The sequence below is a fragment of the Oncorhynchus gorbuscha genome, linkage group LG09, assembly GCF_021184085.1.
Source record: "Oncorhynchus gorbuscha isolate QuinsamMale2020 ecotype Even-year linkage group LG09, OgorEven_v1.0, whole genome shotgun sequence".
In the NCBI taxonomy this organism is placed as follows: Eukaryota; Metazoa; Chordata; class Actinopteri; order Salmoniformes; family Salmonidae; genus Oncorhynchus; species Oncorhynchus gorbuscha.
Genome location: NC_060181.1, coordinates 74,589,191 through 74,605,439, shown reverse-complemented (window position 1 = coordinate 74,605,439; position 16,249 = coordinate 74,589,191). Strand labels below are relative to the sequence as shown.

At 42.6% G+C, this 16,249-nt stretch overlaps 1 protein-coding gene across 2 annotated transcripts in view; it reads right to left on the bottom strand.

Moving 5' to 3' along the window:
- The window catches only part of LOC124044060 (tumor necrosis factor receptor superfamily member EDAR-like), a 47,482-nt gene extending 35,021 nt beyond the window's left edge, over positions 1-12,461 (bottom strand). For both annotated transcript variants that reach the window (XM_046363429.1, XM_046363430.1), the window contains exon 1: positions 12,230-12,461. The gene's annotated coding sequence lies outside the window, so the exon portion shown is untranslated. The remainder of the gene's footprint in view (positions 1-12,229) is intronic.
- Between the last annotated feature and the right edge of the window lie 3,788 nt (positions 12,462-16,249).

Here is a 16,249-nt window from a genome sequence, read left to right as displayed (position 1 = left end):
TCACTAACAAAACAACTGATGGGATTCAGAGATAGAGTTACCACTAACTACTACACTATAAATAGTCAGTCAATCAAACACAGATTAGATCGACTACACTACTTTAATTAATCAGAGGGAGATGAAATCCACTCCCTCTTTCTTTCATGGTTTCGGGAGACTGGATGGGGGATTGTGGGCCGGGGGTGGTGGGTAAGTGGAATGGGAGGGGGTCGGTCTCCAGGACGGTTCCTGTGTTCCAGATCAAGGTGCTACTGTAACTGGAGAGAAACGTTCACATGTTGAACGGAGCTGATCGTCTGAAAGGGTCACGTCCTTTTCCCTTTGATCCTGTTTAATCACAGCCCCCATGCACTGGGTCTCCTAAACACACACACACACACACACACACACACACACACACACACACACACACACACACACACACACACACACACACACACACACACACACACACACACACACACACACACACACACACACACACAGACCTGACTTCTGAGCTGAAATTAGCTTAATTGTGAAAATCATCGTGGAGTGTGTGTGTGTGTGTGTGTGTGTGTGTGTGTGTGTGTGTGTGTGTGTGTGTGTGTGTGTGTGTGTGTGTGTGTGTGTGTGTGTGTGTGTGTGTGTGTGTGTGTGTGTGTGTGTGTGTGCATGTGCGTGTGTGTGTATGTGTGCGTGTGTGTTTAGGAGACCCAGTGGCGCTGCCGGGCTTTCAGGATAAAAGAAGAAAATGTAACTTTTTGTTTTGATAAAAAGCTTGTCTTCTGAACAGGAAGTGAGAGCTGCCAAACGACGCTGCCCCGAGCACCTCATTATCAGACTAAACGAACACACACGCACACACATACACACACACTCACCCTGATGCTTTCATCAAGCTCCAGCCCCTTAAACCCCCGCGAGTCCCCTGCACCCCGTACACACCCACTTCCACACATACACACACCCACACATACACACACTCCCTACTCCCCTGGACTGGAATGCATCACTCTATTTCAAGAGCATCTCTCTCCCTTCTCTCGCTCTTTCTCTCTCCCTCCCTCACTCTTTCCTATCCCTCTCCCTCCCTTTTTCCGATCCCTCTAGCTCCCTCACTCTTTCCTATCCCTCTAGCTCCCTCACCCTTCCCTATCCCTCTAGATCCCTCCCTCTTTCTGATCCCTCTAGCTCCATCTAACTCTCCCTTTGCTCTTTCCCACTTCCTCTCTCTGCCTCTCACTCATATTCTTCTCCCTATCTGTCCCCCACCTCTCCCTCTAGTTGTCCCTCCTCTCTCCTTCTCTTCCTCCTTCCCTATCCCTCCCTCTCCCTCACCTGCCTGTCGGGACATGTCTGTGTTAAAAGCCAACCTCAGTCTCCCCAGGCCCAAGGGTATTAATCTTCAAACGAGAGTTAATCTCACATAAACACACTGACAGTCATTATCTGTGTCATTAACGGCATGACAGACCCACACCTCGGGCACAAAGAACGACTTTCTGCAGACCGACACCTCGGGCACAAAGAAATACTTTATACAGACCTGCACCTCAGGCACAAATAAATACTTTATATAGACCTACAACTCTGGCACAATTAAATACTTTATATAGACCCACACCTCAGGCACAAAGAAATACTTTATATAGACCTGCACCTCAGGCACAAAGAAATACTTTATATAGACCCACACCTCAGGCACAAAGAAATACTTTATATAGACCTGCACCTCTGACAAAAGGAAATACTTTATATAGACCCACACCTCTGACAAAAGGAAATACTTTATATAGACCCACACCTCAGGCACAAATAAATACTTTATATAGACCCACACCTCTGGCACAAAGAAATACTTTATATAGACCCACGCCTCAGGCACAAATAAATACTTTATATAGACCCACACCTCAGGCACAAATAAATACTTTATATAGACCCACACCTCAGGCACAAATAAATACTTTATATAGACCCGCACCTCAGGCACAAATAAATACTTTATATAGACCCACACCTCAGGCACAAAGAAATACTTTATATAGACCCACACCTCAGGCACAAATAAATACTTTATATAGACCCACACCTCAGGCACAAATAAATACTTTATATAGACCCACACCTCTGACAAAAGGAAATACTTTATATAGACCCACACCTCTGACAAAAGGAAATACTTTATATAGACCCACACCTCAGGCACAAATAAATACTTTATATAGATCCACACCTCAGGCACAAATAAATACTTTATATAGACCCACACCTCTGACAAAAGGAAATACTTTATATAGACCCACACCTTTGACAAAAGGAAATACTTTATATAGACCCACACCTCAGGCACAAATAAATACTTTATATAGACCCACACCTCAGGCACAAGGAAATACTTTATATAGACCCACACCTCAGGCACAAAGAAATACTTTATATAGACCCACACCTCTGACACAAGGAAATACTTTATATAGACCCACACCTCAGGCACAAAGAAATACTTTATATAGACCCACACCTCAGGCACAAATAAATACTTTATATAGACCCACACCTCAGGCACAAAGAAATACTTTATATAGACCCACACCTCAGGCATGGCTTATAAAACATAGACCGTACAGATTGCCTGGCACAGTAAAGCATTAGAAAGGAGAGACTCTCCTTAGGCATTGGTTTACAGAGCTCACTTTTACAGACGTGATGATACACTTTAAAAAGTGGGACGGCGTTGTTGTTCATCTGAAGTGCTTTTACTGATTGGAATGAGGAAAATTACGCTTTGGTTAGTTCAACCTATTCTTTTTTTAAATTACATTTTTATCTTTATTCGTATTTTTATTTTCTAGTTGGGGGAGGCCACATGCACAATAAATACATTCCTATACTTTAATAGTCAGCTTGAATCCACCCGTGGGCTGTCACTCAAAAATAAGATACACAAATACAACGCATTGATCCTCATGATCTTAATACAGAGCCAACAAGAAACAATACATTTAGTATGTACACTGAACAAAAATATAAATGCAACAATTTCAAAGATTTTACTGAGTTACAGTTCATATAAGAAAATCAGTCAATTGAAATATATTCAAAAGGCCCTAATCAGAAAACCAGTCAGTATCTGGTGTGGCCACCATTTTCCTCATGCAGCGCAACACATCTCCTCCACATAGAGTTGATCTGGCTGTTGGTTGTGGCCTGTGGAATGTTGTCCCTCTCCTCTTCAATGGCTGTGCAAAGTTGCTGGATATTGGCAGGAACTAGAACACGCTGTCATACACATCGACCCAGAGCATCCCAAACATTGCCATAGATAACATGCAATTATGTTCGTTGTCTGTAGCTTATGCCTTCCCATACCATTCCTACGGTTAGATGGAGCATGCCAATGGCACGCTCCCTCAAAACTTGAGTATTCTGTGGCATTGTGCCACATGATAAAACTGCACATTTTAGAGTGGCCTTTTATTGTCCCCAGCACAAGGGGGGGGGACATTATGATCATGTTATGATCATGCTGTTTAATTAGCTTCTTGATATGCCACACCTGTCAGGTGGATGGATTATCTTGGCAAAGGACCAGTGTGTCACGCCTTGGTCTTAGTATTTTGTGTTTTCTTTATTTGTTTGGTCAGGCCAGGGTGTGACATGGGTTATTGTGGTGTGTTTTTGTCTTAGGGGTTTGTGGGGTGTCTACGTAGTCTATGGCTGCCTGAGGTGGTTCTCAATCAGAGTCAGGTGATTATCGTTGTCTCTGATTGGGAACCATATTTAGGCAGCCATATTCTGTGAGTGTTTCGTGGGTGATTGTTCCTGTCTTTGTGTTTGCACCAGATAGGGCTGTTTCGGTTTTCGTTATTTCATTTTGTTATTTTTGTAGTTTCTGTTTGTATAGTTTTTCCTTCATTAAAATATCATGAATCATCATCACGCTGCATTTTGGTCCGATCCTTGTTCTACCTCTTTGTCAGAGGAGGAGATAGAAGAGAGCCGTTACACAGTGGCGGGTTTAGGTATTGGCAACATGGGCAGCCGCCCATGGCGGCATCTTGCCAGGGGTGGCTCGGGGTTCCCACAAAGAAATACATATATATATTTATATTAGAGGTCAACCGATTATGAGTTTTCAACGCTGATACCGATACCGATTATTGGAGGACCAGAAAAGGCTGATACCGATTAATCGGCCAATTTTATATATATTGTCATTATTCTAAATATATATAAAAAATATATATATATTTATAATAATGACAATTACAACAATACTGAATGAACACTATTATTTTAACTTACAGTTTTTATGGATTGCTTACACACTAAAATTAAAAGTAGTACACTATTAGCAAAACCTTACACTCAAGAAGCAAAACATCAGCCCATATTTGCACAACTATAAGCACATTGTCAACCTCACACTTGTTGCAAAACTCTACACACAGTGATTTGCAAAGCACTAAACACACTTAACATACATTACACACAAACATCTATCATGAAGTCACATCCTTGCAATACCAAAGCACTGTCAAATTACCACACCGTCCAACCAATTGGTTCAACACAGTCATCAGGTGTGCAAACACTCGTTTGCTAACAGTTTTTTCCAATTGCTAACGCACTAAAATGACATGTACAGCACAATTATTTAAACTGACACACAGAGAGCAAAACCTCTTCTCAAGTCTCCAAAAGTCTAAACACATTTTCTGCTTTACACACATTTTGCAATTCAAAATGGCACTTTTTAAATGCACTGCACACGGTTCTCTGCATAAGACACAACAATCTGACAAAGTCACATGTTTGCCATTTCAAAACACTGCCATTCAAAATCACACTACATGAGCTAATTGGCCAATACATGTGCCACCTGGCCAAACACCTCAATGGTTAATTGTTACCACTTCAATCAGGAAGTAAGCACTATGAAAAGACCACAGATTTTACCACTATGAAAAGACCACCTTTTGTTTTACAACAACAATGGAAGCCATTGCAGAGAGAGGAAGAGGAAGAGGGAGGGTGAGAATGAGAGGGGGAGGAGGAGTGAGAGGTATGGGTAGTGCTGGTAGAGAAGTTCATGGCCAAAGAAGACAACATCTTTCAAATGAAATCAGAGCAACCTTAGTTGATCATGTCATCAACCATGGGCTGACAATGCGAGAGGCTGGACAGAGAGTGCAGCCCAACTTGAGCCGTTTTACTGTCGCCTGTGTCATCCTGACATTTAGACTGGAGTACAGGTATGTAACCAACATTTCTTTCACACTATGTAGTACATCCCATGTCATAGTGTATCAGTTGGGTGACTCCTGTTTACTTCATGAATGGCTGATGTCATACACTAACTGCACACATTTCCTGTAGAATTTACTCTACTGTGGGGGAAATATCTTTAGGCTACATTGTCCAAGCCCTATATTTGAGTTGTTTTGTTTTTCTAAAGGACTGAGAGACACAACCATGGTGGAGGAAGGCCACATGTTCACCGGGGTACAGGAAGCTAACATTGTAAACTTGGTTTTGGAAAATAATGAAATCAGATTATGAGAAATTCAAAGCCACATCATCCAAGACAACACCATATTCAACAGCATTCAACGAGTCAGTCTGTCCATATTGGCTCGCATTCTCAAGCCAAACCAAATCAGAATGAAACAACTTTATAAGGTGCCGTTTGAGAGAAACTCTCAAAGAAACAAAGAGGTCAGACGAGCATATGTGGATGTAAGTACAATATTGACTGCAGTACACTACACGCAACATTGTTTCCCAGTGTACTGGATAAACATATTGACTGCAGTACACTACACGCAACATTGTTTCCCAGTGTACTGGATAACACCATATTGACTGCAGTACACTACACGCAACATTGTTTCCCAGTGTACTGGATAACACCATATTGACTGCAGTACACTACAACAACATTGTTTCCCAGTGTACTGGATAACACCATATTGACTGCAGTACACTACACGCAACATTGTTTCCCAGTGTACTGGATAACACCATATTGACTGCAGTACACTACACGCAACATTGTTTCCCAGTGTACTGGATAACACCATATTGACTGCAGTACACTACACACAACATTGTTTCCCAGTGTACTGGATAACACCATATTGACTGCAGTACACTACACGCAACATTGTTTCCCAGTGTACTGGATAACACCATATTGACTGCAGTACACTACACGCAACATTGTTTCCCAGTGTACTGATAACACCATATTGACTGCAGTACACTACACGCAACATTGTTTCCCAGTGTACTGGATAACACCATATTGACTGCAGTACACTACACACAACATTGTTTCCCAGTGTACTGGATAACACCATATTGACTGCAGTACACTACACGCAACATTGTTTCCCAGTGTACTGGATAACACCATATTGACTGCAGCAACATTGTTTCCCAGTGTACTGGATAACACCATATTGACTGCAGTACACTACACACAACATTGTTTCCCAGTGTACTGGATAACACCATATTGACTGCAGTACACTACACGCAACATTGTTTCCCAGTGTACTGGATAACACCATATTGACTGCAGTACACTACACACAACATTGTTTCCCAGTGTACTGGATAACACCATATTGACTGCAGTACACTACACACAACATTGTTTCCCAGTGTACTGATAACACCATATTGACTGCAGTACACTACACGCAACATTGTTTCCCAGTGTACTGGATAACACCATATTGACTGCAGTACACTACACACAACATTGTACTTAACACCATATTGACTGCAGTACACGCAACATTGTTTCCCAGTGTACTGGATAACACCATATTGACTGCAGTACACTACACACAACATTGTTTCCCAGTGTACTGGATAACACCATATTGACTGCAGTACACTACACACAACATTGTTTCCCAGTGTACTGGATAACACCATATTGACTGCAGTACACTACACACAACATTGTTTCCCAGTGTACTGGATAACACCATATTGACTGCAGTACACTACACACAACATTGTTTCCCAGTGTACTGGATAACACCATATTGACTGCAGTGTAGTACACTGCAGTACACACAACATTGTTTCCCAGTGTACTGGATAACACCATATTGACTGCAGTACACTACACACAACATTGTTTCCCAGTGTACTGGATAACACCATATTGACTGCAGTACACTACACGCAACATTGTTTCCCAGTGTACTGGATAACACCATATTGACTGCAGTACACGCAACATTGTTTCCCAGTGTACTGGATAACACCATATTGACTGCAGTACACTACACGCAACATTGTTTCCCAGTGTACTGGATAACACCATATTGACTGCAGTACACTACACACAACATTGTTTCCCAGTGTACTGGATAACACCATATTGACTGCAGTACACTACACACAACATTGTTTCCCAGTGTACTGGATAACACCATATTGACTGCAGTACACTACACACAACATTGTTTCCCAGTGTACTGGATAACACCATATTGACTGCAGTACACTACACGCAACATTGTTTCCCAGTGTACTGGATAACACCATATTGACTGCAGTACACTACACGCAACATTGTTTCCCAGTGTACTGGATAACACCATATTGACTGCAGTACACTACACGCAACATTGTTTCCCAGTGTACTGGATAACACCATATTGACTGCTTTTGTTCTTTGTTTTCAGGGTGTTCTGGAAATGGATCCAATCCCACATGAGTTCATCTTTATAGATGAGGCTGGGTTCAACCTAGCAGAGACCAGGAGAAGGGGGAGAAACGTCATTGGCCACAGAGCCATTATAGATGTTCCTGTCCAACGTGGTGGGAACATCACAATGTGCGCTGCCATCTCCAATACGCATGGTGTCCTCCGTAGTCATGCCAACCTTGGACCATAGAACACAGCCCATATCCTCACATTTCTGGACAGACTCCACTCTCTCTCTCTGTCGCTCTCTCAATAACCATCACTAATTAGCAGTATGGAGCAGATTGAGCAGCTGCATTTATCAGTACCATGTTGATTGAAAGTGATTTAGCATTCTAGTAACATCCTGGCACACAGTTTAATTCGGGATGTATCTCACCCTCCAATGAACAATGTAAAACACTTTGAGCATTTTATACTGCATTAGTTATTTGCAACAATAGTCTTCCATTACAGCAGTAAATCAGAGTGAATAGTAGCCAGCGTATACTTCATCTGATCTAACAGTTACAATTATCTCTAACTATTAACTGTTATTAAGTTATTAGTGATCCCGTTAGGGTTGTCAGTGTTGGTATTCAGACAGACTAATCTATTGGAAAGTCCCCCTAGAGACGCAGCAGGGGCAATCATCTACACACACACACACACACACACACACTAGTGGTAGGTAGGCGCCAAAACGACAGCCTTATTTAGATGTAGCGGAGAGCAAGGTAAAAAGCATCGTCCTAGTAGTGTTAGGATGGGGTTTTATCCCTCTGTCTCTCTCTGTCTCTCTCACTCCCTCTCGCTATCACTCTTTCTCTCTCCATCACTCCTTCCCTCTCTCTCTCTGAAAATGATTGACAGATGTGGAGCAATAGATATAGAACCTGATATATTGTCTATGTGTGGAGCTCTCTGTGTCTTTGTCAGAACAGGGTGACAGCTATGAACTCTATAAGGCATGGTTTTGTTTTTTGCCTTAGCATTACACAGCTGATTCAGGACTGAGTTTGGGAAACTGCTATAGGGAACACTGGGAAATATTCTACCAATACCACAGGATGAGACAGATACCCCATTCTTCCCCTAAAGTGATGAATGTTCAGAATGATCCTAGATATCCAGTCTAGTTTAACTTTCTATGTGATTCCTAATGTTCACTCTTGTAGCAAAATATGTTTTGATGTTGGTTCTGTAAACCTGGTAAACAGATTTGATTGAATAGTGCCCAAGGTTAGTTTAAAAAAGGTTTGCACCTCTCTGTTCCCCAATCCCCAACCCTCCCCATAACCATAACGCAGAACCCTTATGATATCCCAAACTCCCTTCCTCTACATTAACCCTATTTCTCTCTATCCCTCACCCCAGTTCCCTGATCAGGAACTCAGTGGTAACAGATGGGATCTGTCACCTAAAGGATGTGACGGAAATGAATGTTTAACCCCGTAATGGATATTTACTGTGAGTCGATAATGACTCTGTCAGATTAGGAAATGGCTTCTCACTCTCATCAATCAGGAAGGAGATGCACTCAAGAACCCAACTAAATCCTTTCTCACATACACGTGCATGTGTGCAAACACACACAAATAAACACACACACAAAAACACACATACAAAACACACACCATCCTGCTGTTTTCAGTTTGTTGGCTGGAAAGTTCTATTGAAAACAAACAACACAGGTATCAAACATACATTGAAATGCACTCACACACTCACCAGCAGTTGGGAGAGAGAAAGGGATGGAAGGGATAGAGATAGATTCATCTAGTGAAAGACTACCCTCTTTTGGGCTCTTGTGTGGTGCAGCGGTCTAAGGCACTGCATCTCAGTGCTAGAGGCGTCTCTACAGACCCTGGTTTGATTCCCGGCTGTATCACAACCAACCGTGATTGGGAGTCCCATAGGGCGGTGCCCAATTTTCCTAGTGTCGTCTGGGTTAGGGTTTGGCCCAGGTAGGCCGTCATTGTAAATATGAATTGGTTCTTAACTGACTTGCCTAGTTAAATAAAGGTTAAATAAATAAATAGCTTCAGATGATTCATGGAGATAAAGCTAAAATCTGATTGTTTCCATGTTTTCTGAAAACTAAACTCCCAGACTTAAACAGGTTCATATTATCACAGGGTTGTACTGATACAACTGTGAGCGTGCATGTGTGTCTGGTGTAGTCTCTTCATCTTCTGATTGCTTTAATTACAGACTGATTGTCAGCTCCCCTCTCAGAGAGCAGGAAAAACAAATTCTTAACGCACATGAAAAGGAGACACCACACACGCACGCACGCACGCACCCACACACACACTATAGCAGTTGCACTCAGTAGCCCCTTTGATTTCTATCTGACGGTGATCTGTCTTTCATCGTCTCCTCTCCCTGATCCCTCTCTCCTTCTTTACCTCCACTGGGGCAGAACGTCTCCCTCCATATCTCCTTCGTCTCTCTCTTTGTCTATTGAGTGTTAATACTGTATGTGGGCAGGGTAATTTACTGTGTCTCTTTGTGTCTCTAACACATTAGTAGGTGGGCAAAACGGTTTCTGTCTGCTTTTCTCTATTCCTTATTATTTAGCATGACAGCAGAACGACTGACTCTCTGCCTGTCAGCCCATTTGTGTTTAGTGTAGAATGATTACGGCATCTGTAGCCTTGTTAAGAACCAGGCTTCCCTAGTACAGGGGTCTGATTGAGGCTGGCCTCTAGTGTGTAAGAGGACTCAGAGCAGTGGGTTATGGGACCTTGGGATTTGGTCTGATGGACTAACAACGTCTCTGTAGCCTTAAACAGCCAGCCATACAGAAGAAGAGAGAGAGAGAGACGAGCAGTGACCTCTCTGCCTCTACTCCGTCTTCTCTCCTCAAACACATTAGTTTATAACATAATTACTACTGTAAGTGAATTGATGCATAGAACATACACTCCTTCATTTACACACCATGTTAATATATGGTCGTTAGAGTGGCTCAGATTACAGTGTTGTTAGAACAACATGAGTTACAGGCCAACTCATATCATTATCTATCTACACATCTACTGATAAGGAGTTCAACATCCTGTTTGACCTGAGGTCAAAATATTCAGGAACTCTCTCCTCCTGTGATGATAGCCTACAGTGGGAACTGAGATGAGCGCAGTCACATAAACTGCTTAAAAACTTGGTACATTTCAATATATATTAGGCTACATATTGTTTAAATATTATCTGGCATAATATTATACATTTCTGCCATGTATCTGGAGAAGGGATATTCACATCAGCTGATTACATGTGTTTGTTCTACAGAAATCTGCATTCATTTGTACACTGAATATATTAGGCCTGTTATATATAGTCCTAGACCTTCAAAAGAGCATAATGATTAAAAAAAAGGTTATATAAAAATCCTGCATAATTAAACAAATTGTAGCAGAATGTCAGTGATCCAGCTAAATTACTAGGCTACTAAATTGTTAGCCTAGTAGCCTAGCTAGGGTTTTAGCAGTATCACTGACATTCTGCAAAAAAAAAGTTTATTATGCATGATTTTAAAATTTTAAAAAAATAAACAATCATAGGCCTATGTTCTTAATGTGACCAATGCTGTGTGTTTTTTTGTTATTAGGCTACTGCATCAGTAGGCTATATCCTTTCATCCATTTAATCCCGCGGCGCCACACTCGCTTTTGAAGATAATTTACATTTTCTTTCTCCCGTTTCTTCTTGTCTTTTTCCTTTCTAACTCAAACATGAAAGTCTGCGGCGGTGTGCTGGGGGCAGAGAGGGACAGAGGAGCAGAGACACAGAGAGAAAAAGGGATTGATTTCCACCGTGAGCGCTGCAGCAGTTGTTCAAAGCTCCAGACGTCAGAAAGCGGCAGGACTCAGCATGTCGAGGCCGGCCTAGGCTGCCTGTCTGCGCCCTGGACTTCCCCCAGGGCCCGGGGAGGGCGACAGCCAGGCGGCACCGTCAAAACAATTATGAGGAGAGGGACTGAGAGGAGAGCAAACTACACAAACCACACACTGGGACCAGGACCCGCCGCTGTCTCAGAACCCGTTGTCTCTCTCAGGAAGATGAGAGATGAACTATGATCCCATGCTCCCTTAATGTAACAATTACCTCGAAGATGGTAGGCTACAGGTCTAATGGTTTCAGTAATAGACCTGGTGTCCTAAACGTTATTACCATATAACCCACCACCTAACGACCTATACATCCACTCACACACTGCGCTCTATTAGTACATGGTCCAGGCTGCCATGTGAAAAAACAACCAACCTCCGGTTTCAAGCAATTACTTGATTATCAAATCTTTAAAGCAGAAAAACATGCCTATTTAAAACTGGAGAACATTTCGATGTTTGCCAAACTTATCTGACAATTTTTTTGCTACATTTCTGACAAACATCGTAATGCATGCAGTTATTTTCGAAAGATAAAATTACTGTTAAGTAGGCTACATGTGTCTGTAGCATAAATGCTCCAGGAATTTCCCCAAATCTTGCAGCAATCCCGCTTTTACATTCCAGAGCGCCTTACCTGCGTGTAAAGCGGGGTTTTCGACGGGACAGGTCTTGCGGGGTGTATCTCCACGACAGAGTGATGGTCGGAGCAATGCTGTGGTCTGTCTGCACGGACTGCTGTAGCCTAATGATTAGACTGTATTGGTGAGTCTGACAAGCATCACCGATATCAAAACCTCTGTAACAGATCCTCCGTTAATCTCTCAGTCTTCAGTCCGCCGTGTGCATGCCCGGTGATCTAGAGTAGCTCCTCTTCACAGAGAAAAATATAAGTTTTCCCCGCCCCAGAAGATGAGGTAAACCTGATGCAGGTAAACGAACTGTAGCCTATGTGGCTCCATTACTCCACAACGACATCTAGAGGTGAACCCCAAACATTAACGCTCCTCTTAGGGTAGCCCATTGAATTCGTCTAGGATAGCAGAAGCTACAGTACCGCTAGGCTACTGATGTGGTGAGACAGAACAATTTCATTAATCTAACAATATTTATCTGAATCTATCCTTTCATCAGTGTGTCGGTCCACCAACTGAGAGAGAGAGATAAAGAAATAGCGAGACAGAGGGAGAGGAGGGGGTTGCGTTTTTATCCGGTATCAGTGTTGTCGATCCATCAATAAAAAGGAAACATTACGTGTCATACTTTGTGCTTTAAAAGACATGAAGGATTCAGATTGTGGTTCATTTATCTAAGGATGAGATTTCAAAGGTTCCTTAATGTGATATTTATTTTTAGGTTTGTTTACCCATCAGCACCAGTTTAGGACGGACCGAACCGAACCCTGAACTTTACCTGAGGCACAAGAACTGACCAAAGAGACTCCACCACTGTCCATCCGTCTGTTTCTCTCCTATCAACTCTTTGTCCGGTCTCTCTATTCCCCTTCCTCTCAGCTCCTCTGCAGGAAAGAGCAGATTAAAGAGGTGCTTGGCGCTTCACTCACTCACTCACTCACTCACTCACTCACTCACTCACTCACTCACTCACTCACTCACTCACTCACTCACTCACTCACTCACTCACTCACTCACTCTCTCTCTCTCTCTCTCTCTCTCTCTCTCTCTCTCTCTCTCTCTCTCTCTCTCTCTCTCTCTCTCTCTCTCTCAGGCAGACAGGCAGACAGGCAGACCAGCGGAGAGCAACAGAGCATCACTGGGATGAAAACACCTATCATATTACTTTACCCCAGATCACTATTACCACAGAACCACAGCCAGAGCAAACAGAAACCCAGTCAGCTGTCTTCTAAAGCCGACAGCGATAAGGCCAATATCAGCTCTTTCATAATGGCAGCAGAAATAGGAAGATGTTATCTAGCTACTGAAACCAAACAAATATCACAGATATCTCTCTATTTAAAGTTGAAACTGTGTATTAAGACATGCAAATCACAGGGATTGGGATGGGCTGAGGGAAGCTGAGGGTTGGTATGTGGGAGTGGAGCTGCTGTGTGGGAGATAGAATGATGGTCAAAGATAAAAATAAAACATAATATAAAGTACATTTGAATGACACTAAGTGGCAGTGTTTTTACAACTAATGCCATGCAGGTGTTTGTACACATGTAGATACACACACTCTCTCATTCAAATAAACACATACATTAATGTAATAGTGAGGGACAGCTATTGAGGAATTGTGGGGGGGATCGGGTTCATGTTTTTTGGCCTGGTGGTAGAGCAGGGAATCGACCCTGGATGCTTCTGTGTGTCGCTTTTTTCCTTTATCCTTTATTTTACCAGGTATGTTGACTGAGAACACATTCTCATTTGCAGCAACGACCTGGGGAATAGTTACAGGGGAGAAATTAGCCAATTGCAAAGTGGGGATTATTAGGTGACTGTGATGGTTTGAGGGCCAGATTGGGAATTTAGCCAGGACACCAGGATTAACACCCCTACTCTTACAATAAGTGCCATGGGATCTTTAATGACCTCAGAGAGTCAGAACACCCATTTAACATCCCATCTGAAAGACAGCACCCTACACAGGGCAGTGTCCCCAATCACTGCCCTGGGGAATTGGGATATTTTTTTAGACCAGAGGGAAGAGTGCCTGGATGACTGGTATGATGTGGTTGTTGAGCGGCTTCACTGCAAGTATATTGTATGTTTCGAATATTCAATCAATTTTTAAAAAAATACAAAATAAAAAGTCACAGGGATTTCTGGCTCCTGATGCTATGCATGATGGGTAGGTCTACTCTGTAAAGGTGGGCATATTTGATCCTCTCCTCTAACTACTCGTCCACACACACCAACACAGACACAGACACTCACACACATGTGTATGTTGTCCTCTAATCACAATGCACCTCAACAGGAGAGCAGATTTCATTACCATATTGACTGCATCGTCAGCTAACCTAGTTTCCACAATGAAAGGACATTGGGTGAGGAGAAGAGGCTAGCCTATACCTATAGGTTACATACAGTACAATTAAACGCTATACATCAAGATACAATGATAATGTAACATTATTGATGTACAGTAAGCTTTAAATATAGCATTTGTATTGGATAAATGTATCAACGTGAATTGTCAACGTGAAAAAATGTAACTGTTTTCTCTACATGATTCCACACACACACGCACACAAACACACACACTACCTGTGCATAAGGAGGTTTAGGCCCTGTGCTCGTCTCTGTGTGTGGTAGAGAACACCAGCCAGGCCGGATGTCAGATCTGAGGAACACAGCTTTCCCCCGGGGCAGGAGTTAAACGTGAGAAAAGGGCAGGTAGAAACAGGCAGAGACAGGTAGAGAGAGATGGTTCTGTGCAGCTGACAGACCTTCTGCTCCCTCAGCCATGAGGCTCTAACAGCAACAGGAACTAAGGCTGCATCTGAAATCACACTCTATTCCGTATAAGGCTCTGGGCAACAGGAGTGCACCATGGTGTCGTTTCAGATCAGATTTGCTCATAATCAGAAACATGGTTTAGATGGCAACTATGAATGTGTGTGTGTGTGTTCAGTCCAAAAGCAACCTCTTAGATCTTAAAATATAAGCTCAAGCAGTTAAAATATGTATTGAGGTCAAAATGAACTGAAACCTCACAGATAAAATGAGATTCTATTGTAGCTTCATCCAAACATCTGGGTTATTGATTAGTTCAACATTTCACCAACAGGCGGCAGAATAACCCCTCTGTTACCAACAATACTTGGCTACCTACCTACCTACGGTGCACAAGAAAATACAGACTAACTATTATTTCTCTAGTTGTCCGCGGGGTGGCAGTGTCTTCACACATCTGTCTGCTCTGATTCATGTGTTTTTTTATTGAGTATCTATCATCGTCCATTGGTTATTTTGTGGTAGGGTAACCTACCATCCCACTCTCCTAACAGAGTCCACCAAATATCTGATTCACTTTGGTTATTGACATGATTTATAACACCTAAAGATAAACCTGTGTTCCAACACTACTATTTCTGGAGCGCATCCCAGAAGATGGTGACAGGTTTTTGGTGTTAATCTGTGTTGCATTATTTCTGATGATATGCATTCTCCACTCTGAAACCCACACAACTGTTTCACACACACACACACAGAGCTCTGCTCTCCCACACAGCCTTCTGATCACTGGCTATTACCTCTCTCTGGTTGGCCTCACTGAGCACCTATAGCCTATACCCATCTGACACATATAGGTAGCCTAGCTGTATGAATGAATAACTGGTAGGGTGCTAATTGTAAAGAATTAACGGTCAGTTTGATTCCCAATTCTCTCACCTCCTTCTTATGGTGTGTGTGTGTGTGTGTGTGTGTGTGTGTGTGTGTGTGTGTGTGTGTGTGTGTGTGTGTGTGTGTGTGTGTGTGTGTGTGTGTGTGTGTGTGTGTGTGTGTGTGTGTGTGTGTGTGTGTGTGTGTGTGTGTGTGTGTGTGTGTGTGTGTGTGTGTGTGTGTGTGTGTGTGAGAGAGAGAGAGAGAGAGAGAGAGAGAGAGAGAGAGAGAGAGAGAGAGAGAGAGAGAGATGAGAGCGTGACCTCACTGCAATCTGCACAGCTGCGCGAGGGAGAGCAAGCAGA